The sequence below is a fragment of the Panthera leo genome, chromosome B3 (genome assembly GCF_018350215.1).
Source record: "Panthera leo isolate Ple1 chromosome B3, P.leo_Ple1_pat1.1, whole genome shotgun sequence".
NCBI lineage: Eukaryota > Metazoa > Chordata > Mammalia > Carnivora > Felidae > Panthera > Panthera leo.
In genome coordinates this window covers 72,746,490-72,761,907 of record NC_056684.1, presented here as the reverse complement: position 1 = coordinate 72,761,907, position 15,418 = coordinate 72,746,490, and the positions used below count along the sequence as shown (strand labels likewise).

The following is a 15,418-nucleotide window of genomic DNA, read 5'->3' as shown; positions in this document are numbered from 1 at the left end:
AAAGTGCAGCACTTAAGGCAAGAAATAGAGGAGAATTGACTCTAAGAATCCTGTAGTATCACTGACCTTATAGTGTTTGAAAATTTTATTAATAAGCCTAACTTGTCAAGTAACCGTGAACTTGTAGGAAATAATTATAACTCATCTTTTTTGGTGTATTCGTATTTCCAGCAATTGTCCCAGAGCTTTGTACATGGGATACTTAATGTATGTGTATTCAAATGAATGGATGAATAATTAATTAATGAAGGACTCTCTGGCTTGACATTTCAGCTTGGTGCTTCCATCTTTTAGTGTGACATTTCATAGCAATTGTTCTATGTGTCTTTTTATTTTTATTACTTTTTTTTATTGTACAAGGAACACACATTTATTAAAGAAAAATTAGAAAGAGGAAAGCTAAAACAATTACCCTGAATTCTACTACCAGGAATAACTATTATTAACATTTCATGTCTATCATTTTAGACCACTGCAATCAATAGAAATACAATGTGAGCCACATAAATAAATTTTTTTAATAGCCACATGAAAAGAAACTATAAATAAATATATAAAATTAATTTAAAAATTTATTTGACCTGATAAACCTCAAATATCATTTCAACATTAGTCAATAAAAATATTAATGAGATTGTTTACATTCTTTTCTTCATACAAGTCTATCAAACTTGGTGTATATTTTACACTCACAACACATCATAATTTGGACACATCACAATTCAGTGTTTAAGAGCCACATGTAGCTAGGGGCTATGTATGGACAGCACAGTTCAAGACTCCTTTTGATGTATAAATAATGACATGACTATATTTAAATTGTAATTCTCCCTAAACAAAATGCAGGTCACATGAAACCTACAGTTTTGTAACTTTTTATAATAACTGTTTAGTTTTAGAACAGTTTTAGATTTACAGAAAAGTTGTGAAGATAGTACACATACTTTCCATATACTGCACACCCAGTTTCCCTTACTATTAACATCTTACAATGGTACATTTGTCACAATTAATGAACCGATACTGATATATTATTATTGACTAAGGTTCATTCTTTGGTAGATTTACTTTGATTTTACCCAATGTCCTTTATCTCCTGCAGATTCCCATGAGGAGACCACATTACGTTTAGTTTTCATGTCTTCTTAGGCTCCTCTCAGCTATGACAATTTCTCAGATTTTTCTTATTTTTTAAAATGTTTTGTAAATTGAAATTTTATTATATTTCAGAGAGAGAAAGAGAGCATGAGCAGGGGAGAGGGACCAAAGGAAGATAGAGAAAGAAACACAAGCAGGCTGCATGCTCTGTGTGGAGCCCAATGCAGGGCTTGATCCCACAATCTGGGATCGTGACCTGAACCAAAATGAAGAGTTGGATGCTTAGCCAACTGGGCCACCCAGGCGCCCTTCAGTTTTTTCTTATTTTTGATGATTTAGACAATTTTTTAGGAGTATTAGTTAAATATTTTGCAGATGTCCCTCACTTGGGATATTTCAGTGATTTCCTCATGATTAGGCTGGGGTTATGGGTTTTTTTGGAAGGAAGACCACAGAGGTAAAGTGCCATTTCTCATCACATCATATCAACAGGACATGCTATGAACGTGACAGCTCTGTTGATGTTGACCATGGTCAGCGAGCTAAGGTGGTGTTTGTCAGGTTTCTCCACTGTTGCTCTTTTTAAATTTTTTTTTAAATAGTTTATTCATGGGGCACCTGGGTGGCTCAGTTGGTTAAGCGTCGGACTTTGACCTAGTTCATGATCTCGCCATTCCGGAGTTCAAGCCCCGCGTCGGGCTCTGTGTTGACAGCTCAGAGCCTGGATCCTGCTTCAAATTCTGTGTCTCCCTCCCTCTCTGTCCCTCCCCCACTCATGCTCTGCCTCTCTCTCTCTCAAAAATAAGTAAACGTTAAAAAAAATTTTTAAAAAGTAGTTTATTCATTGGGATGCCTGAGTAGCTCATTCAGTTAAGCATCTGACTTCGGCTCAAGTCATGATCTTGCGGTCCTGTGTCAGGCCCTGTGCTGACAGCTCAGAGCCTGGAGACTGCTTTGGACTCTGTGTCTCCCTCTGTCTCTGTCCCTCCCCTGCTTGCACCCTGTCTATCTCTATCTCAAAAATAAATAAACATTAAAAAATTGAAAAAATGAATAGTTTATACATTTATTTTGAGAGAGAGAGGGAAAGTGATCAGGAGAGGGGCAGAGAGAGATGGAGAGAGAGAGAGAGAATCTTAAGCAGGCTCCACACTGTCAGCACAGGGCCTGATGCAGGGCTCAATCTCACAAATTGTGAGATCATGATGTGAGCCAAAATCAAGAGTGGGATGCTTAAATGACTGAGCCATCCAGGAGTCCCAATCTACTGTTGCTCTTTTGTGACCCTTTCCATACTGTCCCTTTTGGAAGGAAGTCACTATGTGCAGTCCACACTTGAGGAGTGGGATATGTGGAGTGTCTATATCAATTATTTAGATTTATTAAGGATGGGAGATTTGTCTGTTTTGCCTCACTTATATATACAGTAACTTATATATATCAGTGACTGTTGGATACTTATTTTATACCTTGGGTTATTGGGTTATTACTCAACACTACTTTATTTCGTTGCTCACATTGTTCCAACTTTGGCCACAGGGAGCTTTTTTAGTTGACTCTGATGTCCCCTTAACATAACCCCATCATAGATGGTGGTGGTTCTTTTCTTTCTCTCTCTCTTTCTTTCTTTCTTTCTTTCTTTCTTTCTTTCTTTCTTTCTTTCTTTCTTTTCTTTCTTTCTTTCTTTCTTTCTTTCTTTCTTTCTTTCTTTCTTTCTTTCTTCACTATAAGATGCTTCAGGCTTATCTGGCATATTCCCTGCCCCAGCCCTGGAATCAGCCATTTCTCCAAGGAACTCTGGTTCCTTTTATTGAAATGGTATTAGAAACCAACATCCGAGATCTAGGCATGCTTGTTGCTACTGGGCTATCCTCAGAAACATCAAACACACGAATTAGGTTTTGAGAGACAGTGAGTTGAAAAGGTAGAGATGGGGAGGAAACTGTTTATGGAGACACAGCTAGCAGGAGCAGGATTTGGGATTTTGGAAAATCACAGTCTCACAAGGAATCCAGAAGTTCTAAGCAAGCAAGATTCTTTGAAGAGACACAGTTGGGAGATTAATCTGGCAGCACTAAGCAAGGTGACCCTAAGCAGGAAGAGTCTGAAAGGGAAGAGAACAGTTAAATAAATGTTCAGTGTAATAACAGGTACAGTGTTAAATTTGTCCCTTCCCCTTATCACCCTGGATGATGTGTGAGGAAAGGGCTGAACAACTGATCTAATCTGAACAGTCTGAGGAGTCGTAACCTGTCTCACCTGCAGGAAGCCAGGAGTTTATGTAGATCTCTTTTGATTGCAAGTGATAGAAAACCCATCTCAAAATAATTTATTAAAAAGAAAGAAATTAATTGTGTTGCATTTTTGGTGTCTTCCCTGTATCCCTTTGTGCTTATGACTTCAGTGCACATTGTCCCCTTCCTCTTGCCAGAACTTGGGTTTCTTTGCCTAAGGACTTTCTCTTACTGCACAGCCTGCTTGGCAGACATAAGTGCTGGGGAATCATTACTCATATTCCCGGGCGCTGAGTGACACACAGGATTTGGGGTATCAATACCTTAGCTCCTCTGGCCCTCAGGTAGGACAAATTGAGGCAAGTGTCTCATATGGGTTGTCAGATACTCCGTGGTAGGATGAAACTCTGGGTGTTCATAGTGGCAGTTGACTTGAGACTACATATGCCCAGCATTTATTTATTTGTTTGTTTGTTTGTTTTTCTCATTTTTTAAAAATTTAAGTTTTAATTAGTGAACTTACTGCATAATATTGGTTTCTGGAGTAGAATTCAGTGATTCATCACTTCCATACAACAGCCAGTGCTCATCCCAACAAGTGTCCTCCTTAATGCCCATCACCCATCAAGCCCACCCCACCCACCTCTGTCCATCAACCTCAGTTTGCTCTCTATCGTTAAGAATCTGTTATGGTTTGTTTTCCTTTCTCCTTTTTTTTCTTTACTCCTTTCCTATATGTCCATCTGTTTTCTTTCTTAAATTTCACATATGAGTGAAATCATATGGTATTTGTCTTTCTCCGACTGACTTATTTCCCTTAGCATAATACATTCTAGCTTCATCCATGTCATTGTAAGTGGCAAGATTTCGTCTTTATTGATGGCATAGTAATATCCCATATATATATACATATACATATATATGTGTGTATATATATATACATATATATGTGTATATATATACATATACATATATATGTGTGTATATATATATATACATACATATATATGTGTATATATATACACACATATATGTATGTATATATATGTGTGTGTGTATATATATATGTATATATATATTTTATATATATATATATATATACACTACCTCTTTATCCATTCATCAGTCAATGGACATATGGGCTGTCTCCATAGTTTGGCTATTGTTGATAACACTGCTATAAACATTGGGGTGTATTCACCCCTTCAAATCTGTATTTTTGTATGTTTTGGGTAAAATACCTAGTAGTGCAATAGTGCAATTGCTGTATCATAGGGTAGTTCTATTTTTAACTTCTTGAGGAGTCTCCAAACTGCAGACTCCAAACTGCAGTTTTCCAGAGTGGCTGCATCAGTTTGCATTCCCACTAGCAGGGCAGGAGGGTTCCCCTTTCTCCAACTCCTCACCAATACCTGTTGTTTCTTGTTGTTAATTTCAGCCATTCAGACAGGTGTGAGGTGGTATCTCATTGTGGTTTTGAGTTGTATTTCCCTGATGATGAGTAATGTGGAGCATCTTTTCATGTGTTCAGCCATCTGGATGTCTTCTTTGGGAAAGTGTCTATTCATGTCTTTTTCTCATTTCTTAACTGGATTATTTGTTTTCTGCGTGTTGAGTTTGATCTAGTTCTTTAAGGTTTTGGATACTAATCCTTTATCAAATATATTGTTTACAAATATCTTTTCCCATTCCCTCAGTTGCCTTTTAGTTTTGTTGATTGTTTCCTTCACTGTGTTGAAGCTTTTCATGTCGATGAAGTCCCAGTAATTCATGTCTGCTTTTGTTTCCCTGGCCTCTGGCAACATGTTTAGTAAGCTACTACAGCTGAGGTCAACGAATTTCTGCCTCTGTTCTAGGATTTTGATGGTTTCCTGTCTTACATTTTGGTCTTCCATCCATTTTGAATTTATCTTTGTGTATGGTCCAGAAAGTGGTCCAGTTTCATTGTTTTGCATATTGCTGTCCAGTTTTCTCAACACCATTTGTTGAAAGGACTATCTTTTTTTCCATTGTACTCTTTCTTGCTTCTCAAAGATTAGTTGACTATATAGTTGTGGGTCCATGTCTGGGTTTTCTATTCTGTTCCGCTGATCTATGTGAATGTTTTTGTACCAGTACCATACTCTCTTGATGGCTACAGATTTGTAAGATAGCTTGAAGTCTGTAATAGTGATGCCTCCAGCTTTGCTTTTTCAGGATTCCATTGGCTATTTGGAGTCTTTTGTGGTCCAAAAAATTTTAGGATTGTTTGTTCTAGCTCTATGAAAAATGCTGGTGGTGTTTTGGTAGGGATTGCATTAATACACATGACCTTCACTGGCTGACTTCCCTTTTTGTTCATTCTTCCCACAGCCCCTGCCAGGCATCCTGGGATCACCTCCCAAGTAAATCACTTACACTCAAATCCTTGTTTTCTTCTGGAGGAACACAAGCTAAGACAGCTAGGGTGTACAACTGAAAAATCCCAGGTAAATCTCTAATCACTGCAGAGTCCAAGGGCCAAACAATGTTGAGAGAGCTCAGTTTCACTCCCTCTTTTCAGAATCATGCTCTTCCTTTGTGGTGGGAAGAGGGCTGCTGGCAACTGTAGGGTTATATCCTATCCTCTTCCATCCCCAGCAGTATTTCCAAGAGTTTCATATTAAGTTTTGGGATGTGGGCTTGGGGCAGGCACCCATCCTTGAACCAATCATTGTGGTCAGAGAGATGAATTATGTTAATTGGCCAGGGAGTCCAAGGCTGGGGTAGGAGGAATCAGGGCTTGGTTATCCAGGGAAAATCCAGGTGTGGTCATGAGAAAAGGGGGAATGGATGTTGGGCATGTCAAGGAGACAGATAGATATCTTGATTGGCAATGTGATCATCTTTAGGCACCAGATTTCTAGGTGAAAATACTGTTGAGGTTGGGATCTTGTAACCACAACTGTTTCTTTGAACCAGATGTGGGAATATTATTGCTAGAACATTCATCAGCTTCCACTCTAGACCCACCAGTGCCACCCACCCTGCCTTCTGTCTACTTTTCCCTGTGTTGTGGGTTGTTTTCTCCTAAGTACCTGGAGCAGGTAGCTGTTTCATGCTGAGCCCAGGGGGTTTTTGTAAGGTTCTTCCTGTCACTCCTCTCACTGTGGAGTTCTCTAACAGCACAGAAATAGACACCTGAGTCTGTAGACATCAAGCCTGTGATGGTGAGCTTTAGGGCTTTGTTTCCTTTCTGATGTGACACAGAATATCGTCCTTTCCTAGTGTTTGTGCTAGCAGAATAAAGATTAATGATTTCAGTCATGTTTCCATTGGAAAGCTGTTGAAAGAAGCTCATCACATAGTAAGTGTAGCTGAGTGTGAAAATGCAGTCCAAGGTCACAGATTGTTTCTCCCGTTTATGCACTGAACTTGGATATTGAGTGATGCTCTGTGTTTTGCTGGAACCTGTAGAAAAGAAGAAAAAAACCAACGTAGCTTCTGACATTGCTCCCAAGAAAGCTGTCACAAATAGCAAGGGTTTTATCCAGAAAACAAAGTGGAGAAAAGCACAGTCAAGTTCTCTTCTAACTTCTTTCCCAAACCCCCTCTATCAGGGCCGACTGCAGGGGTGGTGGGCCCTTTACCAAAGTGGATGAAGGCCACCACTGTGCACAAGAGAGCGGGAAGTCCGGACTGCATCCTGGGGCCCTTCCTGCTGGTGAAATGGCTCTTGTTCTGCCTGTCACCTGCCAGGCCCTTTGCAGTGTCCCTGGAACTGAGTGGCTCTGTGGCCTTGCTTCTATAGGGCTGGCAGCGGGCCTTCTGCATACGTAAGCTTAGTCACACTTCCTGCTTTCTGTGTCTGCCTCCTGCCTCTCTTCCTCCAGGGCTCTCTTGTCTAATTGATTGATAACATGTTGTATATAGTTTATCATGAAGAAAACTTGTCCAATGTGGACATACCAAAAGGGAGAAGTAGACAATAAAATCCAACCATAATCTCATTACCCAGAGATAACATTTTGTTCTAGTTCTTTCAGTATTTTTTTTTTTTAACGTTTATTTATTTTTGAGACAGAGAGAGATAGAGCATGAACAGGGGAGGGGCAGAGAGAGAGGGAGACGCAGAATACACAGAATCGGAAGCAGGCTCCAGGCTCTGAGCCATCAGCCCAGAGCCCGACGCGGGGCTCAAACTCACGGACTCACAGACCGTGAGATCGTGACCTGAGCTGAAGTCGGACGCTTAACCGACTGAGCCACCCAGGCGCCCCTCTTTCAGTATTTTTTAATGCAAATATGCATACTCTAATGGAATTGGGATCAAATTAAAAATACTTTTGTGTTGAACATTATGATATGAATATGCCACCATGTCATTCAACCGTATGTAAAAATATGATTTTTACAGCTTCATACTACTCTGCTGCGTAAGTGTACCTTAATTTGTTTGAATATCATTGTTTGACATCATTTTGGTTCCTCTTTTATCTGTTTTAAATAAGATTTGGTGGACATTGTAAATATAAGTCTTTGCAATTCTGATAATTGATTTGTATATTAATTATGGTATTTCAAAGTTTTGAATAATGAAAAATTCAAACATCCACAAAAGAGTATAGTGCAATGAAAGAGCATGTACTCATTGTCCAAGTTCTACAATTATCAAGTTATGGCCAATATTGTTCATCTACATCATCATCACCTTATATATCTATACCTCTTCCAGTTCTGGTTAGATTAAAGCAATTCCCAGACATCATGGGGTTGTGTACTTTACTCAGGAGACACGTAAGTTCAAATTGTCTTTTCGGCTGTGTGTGTGTGTGTGTGTGTGTGTGTGTGTGTGTGTGTGTGTTTTGTTAGTGATTGTTGATAAGCAGTGACTAGATCTATTGTTTGAATGGGAGCTGGTTTGCAAAATGATGATATTCTAATTATATCATCTCTACTTCTAAAAGTAGTAGTTTTCTACTGAAGTTTTAAACTGAAGTATTCCTATTAAAATAATTTTTCCTTGCCAATTATTTGATTAACTTTGAGGTTAAGTGTAGGATTCTTTCCACTCATTTATCAGTTTGTAGGATAATGAGCTGATTCGCCTCTGGGGTGACCAAACCATCCCTGCTTGCCTGAGATGGAGGCGTTTCTCAGGACAAACACCAAAATAGTCCCAAGCAAATGCCAGGCAACCAGGATAAATCCCCAAAAGTAATTAATGAGGATTATTTTATGAACTCATGGATTATAACATACCTGATGTGTTTTAGTTGATTGGATTCATGATCTCAGTGATGTGGGAATTGTCCCCTCTTTACCAGCAGAAATCTTTTCAGGCTGGCTCCTGAGTCTTTGTGACGTGGCCTCTGTAATCTGTGCTAGCTTCTAGTTTTCTGGGAGGAGAAGATACTCTAGGCTCATTTGTACGCTTTCTCCCCCAGCAATGGAATCAGCTATCTGTGATTAATGATAGATGTGTTTTCCTTTTGCAGTTCTAATGTTCTTATTACTTTACTGCACTTGTTAAAACGTTTAATGAAAAAGGGGTGCCTGGGTGGCTCAGTCAGTTAAGCGTCTGACTTCGGCTCAGGTCATGATCTCAGGGTTCATGGGTTCGAAACCTGCATCAGGCTCTGTGCCGACAGCTCAGAGCCTAGAGCCTGCTTTGGATTCTGTGTCTCCCATGTCTCTGCCCCTCCCTGGCTCATGTGCTCACTCGCCCTCTCTCTCAAAAATAAATAAAAACAAAAAATTTATTTAAAAAAATGTCTAGTTTAATGTAGAATAGAAAGAATAACACTGGAAATCTTTGTCTTTTTCAAATTTTTAAGGGAATGCTTTTAACATGTCCCTTTGAAAACAATTCAAAGATTCCCTAGGTCAGGTGAAGGAAGTTCCCTTTTCTTCTTAGTTTGTGAAGAAGTTTTAATTAGAAATACATGTTAAACTTGACCAGATCACTTTTCTGTATTTAGTGAGAGAATTTTATAGTTAATACCTTTTATGTGTGGTATGTTGCACTAATATTAAACCTTCCTCATATTCCTGACATGAACCCTAATCCATCATGGTGTATTAATATTACTTTTTAATATCCAATGCCGGTTTGATAATATTTTTAGGAGCATTGTCTTTCATAAGTAATACCAGTGTATAATTTTCATTTGTCATCTGTCTTTGTTTATTTTTGTCATTGTGGTCCTCTTGGTCTCATAAAATGTGTTGAGTAGTAGTCTTCCTGTTTTTATTTTTCTCAGTAGTCAGGAATGGAAATTATTGGTCTTGGGTTTGATGTAACTTGCCTGCAAACCATCTGTTTGTTTAGAGTTTTAAATTTCTTTAATGTGCATGTAAGTTCAAGTTTTCAAATTTTCTTGTCAGTTTTGCTAGGCTATAATTTTTAGAGAGTTTTACATTTTGTTCAAGTTTTCAAATTAATTTGTATGAATTTATTCCTTGCATGTTCTTAAAATTATTTAAATTTTTACCGAGTCTGTAGTTACGATCTCCCTTTACATCATATTTTTCTATGTTCTTTATTTCCTTGACAAATTTTATTAGAGAATTGTCCCATTTTGATTCTTTTCAAAGAACCATTTTAAATGGATTCTTTCCTTTGCTTCTTTGGCTTAATTTCTTTAATTTTAGCAACGATTATTACCATTTTTGTCCTCCAACTTTTGTTGTTTATTCTTACTCTCTTTTAAAACTTTCTGATCGAATTTTTAACTCATTCCATTAGTCTTTTTGTTCTGGTATATTTTTAGGGTATAAAAAGTTCTCTGTGTGCTGCTTAGGTTCCTTGCTCAAGTTTTAAAATGTAGACCTTTCATGATTGTTCCATTGTAAATATTTTAACAATTCCATTATAATTTCTTTTCTGGTTCATAAATTGTTTTTTTTTTTTTAAGTTCATTTATTTGTTTTGAGAGAGAGAGAGAGAGAGAGAGAGAGCTAGCCTGTGGGGAGGGGCAGAGAGAGAGAGGGAGAAAGAGAATTCCAGGCAGGTTCCTGGCTGTCAGTATAGAGCCTGATGCAGAACTTGAACTCATGAACCTGAGCCAAAATTATGACCTGACATCATGACCTGAGCTGAAATCAAGAATCGGACCCTTAGCCAACTGAGCTACCCACGCGCTCCTGGTTCATAAATTATTTAGCAGTGCATTTCCTCTGATTTGAAGTTGGCTCTTTACTAATAGTATCTATGTTTATTCATTGTAGTAAAGGAACATGATATGTATGATATTTATTCTTTAATACTTATTGATATTTTCTTTTTTTGTGGTCAATATTTCTGATTATTTCTTAAAAATTTTTTTTTTTAATGATTATTTATTTTTGAGAGAGACAGAGACAGAATGCGAGTGGGTTAGGGGCAGAGAGAGAGGGAGACACAGAATCGGAAGCAGGCTCCAGGCTCTGAGCTGTCAGCACAGAACCCGACCCGGGGGTCGAACTCACAAGCTGAGATCATGACCTGAGCCGAAGTTGGACACTCAAACGACTGAGCCACCCAGGCACCCATCTGATTGTTTCTTAATGATAAATTTCTGAATGTAGACTTATTGAGTGAAATAATTTTTATATATTAACAAATTAACTTTACAATGGCTGAACAAATTGATATTTCTGTAGTGTTTTCTACAAGTTTTATTTTATGACCTCAGCATTTAATGTTTAAAAAATTATTTAATAATTTATAGAGAAGAAGTATTACTTTTTTGTTGTTTTCATGTGCATTTGTTTAGCAATGAAGTCGGATTCCTTTCATATTTGTATTTATTATTTTTTTAATTTGGAAATTATTTGTTCATAGCCCTTGCATTTTTTTTAAGAATTGGTAGAAGTTTTCTCTAATTTCTTTGCAATAATATTTTCTTTTTAAAGGAGATTAAACAAATTTGTTCATAAAAGATCATTGTCCCAGACTCCAGTGCTGATTCTTAACTAGATAGGTAGGCAGCTGAATGTTTATTTTGACAGTTCCTGAGCTCCTTGAACTAATCATGTACTTGGGCCCTCCCAACCCTCCACTTACCATCACCCTGATGTATCTTTACATGTAAACTACAAAACCTTGTGGCGTTTATCCAGGCTGTTTCTGAGAACTATTTCAGAAAACCCTGAGATGCTGGCTGCTGAAATTGTCATTCCAGAAGAGTCAAACATGACATGAGTACCAATGGGTACATGTAAAGGTTAGGGTGACCTGCTCAAGACAAGGAACAATTTCTTCTGACCAAGTTATTCTTCCGAGAGGGATTTGTTATAAAGGATGAAGCTTTATAACCACTGTCATAAAGAGTATCTTAACCCAAAGAAATGATAATAAAATGGGGAGCTTCTCCAAGTGGAGAGGTTTGCAAGCCTGGGGTTGGGTCTAAGACAGGTGTTGGGAAAAATACCCTTGCAGGTGAAGGAAAGGGTTGCTCACAGAGGTTCCTAAAGTTTAGGAGAATTTTAAAGAGATCCTGTCTTCAGTGACCTCAATATTACTCAGGCTTCTAATTTTCAGCTTCTCCCTTTATTGTCCTAAGTTCAGGCCTCTCACCTGTCCACAGAGAATGTCAGCTTGTTCTCATTCCTCTGAGAGTTGTGTTAGTGGGCACGATTGCCCCCCGGAGGCCAGAGAGAGGAGCAGCCTCCTTAAAATATTCTAGGGCAGTGGTTCTCAGAGCTGGGGGCACATTAGAACAAATTGAGGAGTTGTAACAAAAAGTGCTCAGTCCTGGGCACCCAGACTACTGGGGATGTGGGGACACATTCTAGTAACACCATGTTAATGTTTACACTTGAGTGAAAAAATAAAAAGGAAATAAAAGCAACTGACCTGAAGTAGATCTAAACATAACCAGAAGCACAATTACTAATAGTAGTGAGCAGAGTAATAAAAGGTGTCAGAGGATGGAAAAAGGAAATACCTTACCTGTACGTTTACTGCTCTTGGAGGTAATTCCTTTTAGCAAATCTCACCCTGTGACTTGGAGCTTGAGTGTGACAGATTTTTGATGTGTATTTGTGACGTGCCCACAAAGGTGCTCATTTTCATATATAAGTTGACTGCTGATTACCCAAGTTGGCCTCCTAATTCTTAGACCTTACTTTTCACTCAGCTTTCCCTGGGTTCTGGGTGGCTAGAATATCAATAGGGGCCAACATCACTGACTCTCAACTGAACTTCATCAAGGGCTTGGCCTCAGTGCCTAGACTAGCTTTTTGAGAGTTATTCTTCAACACTAGCACTAATTTAAATTTTACCTTTTCAAGTCATAGAATCACAAAATAAAAGTAGAATTGAAGGGCCTTTAGAGGCTCCCCAGGCAAACTTCCTTATTTTCAAGATCTGGAAAAAGCCATGAGAGCATTTTGTTTTGGCAAACAAACAAGCAAACATAAAATATAGCTACCATATTTAGTACCTCCTTCTTGATATCCTCGCCTGACTCTCTCATACTCTGAACTCATGGGATACAAAAACTCCAGGAATTCTCACCCTGCACTCCCTGGGAATTCTGTATATTTCTAGTCATGTACATAGAATTTTCCTCCCACTGTCTCTACCCAAAAGAAGCAAAACACTGCTAGGGGTTCTACTGACTTCCTCTAAGTTGTTTCTGGGTGTTTCTAATTCTGGATGTAGAAACATACTGGATGTAGAACGGTTGGGAATATATGGAGGGAGGAGAGACACAGCCCATGAAATACCTCTTAGGTCTGTGCCTGAAGGCCAGACTTTAAGTTATGAAGTGATTTTCTGCATGGTCCTGGTGTCCTGGTGTGCATCAGGGAGGGAAATCTGGCAATGTGTTTCTCGATACATTTCTATCTGCCCTATATTAAGGGTTAGCAGAAATCTGGAGTTTAAGGATACTGCTAGTGATGTCTTAGAAGGAAGTAAAGAATATGTTATCGGGAACTGGAGGAGGGAAATCCATATCAGGTGGTGATAGAATGCTTTTTGAAATTGCCTCCTATAGTTATGTGGAAGGTTGAAGTTGGTTGTAGATCTGGGGAGATTTCAAATCAATGTATGAAGGTTCCACCTGGTTTCTTCTTGCTGCTTTTAATGAAATGAAGAGATGTGAGGTAAAGGGAGGAAAGAATTGTTAAACAAATAGTAACCAGGACTGGATGAATCCGGAAATTCGCAATCTCTTCGAATGGGAAAAGATGCTAAAATTAAGATAGTGTGGCACGAAGGAAAAATCTGACAGCATGACTACATAACCTTTCATCAAAACCTCAGAAGGATTGAGGGGTGGGAATATTCAGTCACACAAGAGCTCTTTCAAGAGTTTTGGATGTGACCTCCAAAAACGATTGATTTCAGGTTTTGAGAGATTGAAAAGTAGAGATGGGGAGGAAACATATTTCTGGAGAAGCAGCTAGCAGTAGCAGGAATTGAGATTTGGGAAAAGCACAGTCTCACAAGGAATCCAGAAGTCTTAAGCAAACAAAATTCTTTGGAGGGACACAGTAGAGAGGTTAATCTGGCAGCACTGAGCAGGGTGACCCTGAGCAGAGAGAGTCTGAAAGGGGAGAGAACAGTTAAATGTTCAGTGTAATAACAGGTACAGTGTTAAATTTGTCCCTCCCCCTTATCACCCTGGATGATGTGGGAGGAAAGGGCTGAACAACTGATCTAATCTGAACAGTCTAAGAAGTTGTAGCCTGTCTCCCCTACAGCAAGCCAGAAGTTTTAAAAAGTAGTATTGAACTATTTTGTTTGGTTACTTTGTTTCACCCAATGTTGTCTATATTAGTGTTTCTAGTTAGGTCTCTTTTGATTGCAGTGAGAGAAAACCCATCTCAAAATAATTTATCAATAAGAAAGAAATTAATTGTGTTGCGTTTTTGGTGTCTTCCCTGTATCGTTTTGTGCTTATGACTTCAGTGCACACTGTCCCCTTCCTCTTGCCAGAACTTGGGTTTCTTTGCCTAAGGGCTTTCTCTTACTGCACAGCCTGCTTGGCAGACATAATTGCTGGGGAATCATCACTCATATCCCTTTCGCTGTCCTCTATGAGTGACACACAGGATTTGGGATATCAATACCTTAGCTCCTCTGGCCCTCAGGTAGGGGGAGTTGAGGCAAGTGTCTCACATGGGCTGTCGGATACTCTGTGGTAGGATGAAACTCTGGGTGCTCATAATGGCGCTGGGCTTGACAATACACATGCCCTGATTGAATGATTGATTGATGATTGATTTTTCCCATTTTTTAAAATTTAAATTTTAGTTAGTGAATTACCATGCATTATTACTTTCTGGAGTAGAATTCAGTGATTTATCATTTCCATACAACACCCAGTGCTCATCCCAACAAGTGCCCTCCTTAATGCCCATCACCCATCTAACTCATCTCCTACTCACCTCCCTCCATCAACCCTCATTTTGTTCTGCGTCATTAACAGTGTATTATGGTTTGTTTCCCTTTCTCCTTTTTTTTTGCCTTTACCCCCTTCCCATATATTCATCTGTTTTCATTCTCAAATTCCACATATGAGTGAGATCATATGGTATTTGTCTTTCTCTGATTGACTTATTTCACCTAGCATAATACATTCTAGCTCCGTCCACATCTTTGCAAAGGGCAATATTTCTTTTGCTTTTTCTTTTTCTTTTTCTTTTTCTTTTTCTTTTTCTTTTTTTTTTTGATGGCTGAAAGAAAATACTACTCTTCTTTGTCCATTCATCAGTCGATGGACATTTGGGCTCTCTCCATAGTTTGGCTATTGTTCATAATGCTGCTATAAACATTGGGGTGCACGGACCCCTTCAAATCTGTATTTCTGTATGCTTTGGATAAATACCTAGTAGTGTAGTTGTTAGATCATAGGGTAGTTTAATTTTTAACTTTGAGAAACCTCTATAATGTTCTCCAGAGTGGCTGCTCATGTTTCTATTCCCACCAGTGGTACCAGAAGGTTCCTCTTTCTCCACATCTTTTCCAAAACCTGTTGTATCTTGTGTTGTTAATTATAGCCCTTAGACAGGTGTCAGGTGGTATCTTATCATGGTTTTGGTTTATATTTCCCTGATGGTGAGTGATGTGGAGCATCTTTTAATGTGTCTGTTAGCCAGCTTGATGTCCTCATTTGAAAAGTGCCTATTCATGT

General features: G+C 38.7%; 1 protein-coding gene across 1 annotated transcript in view; it reads right to left on the bottom strand.

The window, feature by feature from the left end:
• Positions 1 to 15,418, bottom strand: part of LOC122222610 (M1-specific T cell receptor alpha chain-like) — a 482,951-nt gene that overhangs the window by 200,131 nt on the left and 267,402 nt on the right. The gene's annotated exons all lie outside the window — the stretch shown is intronic.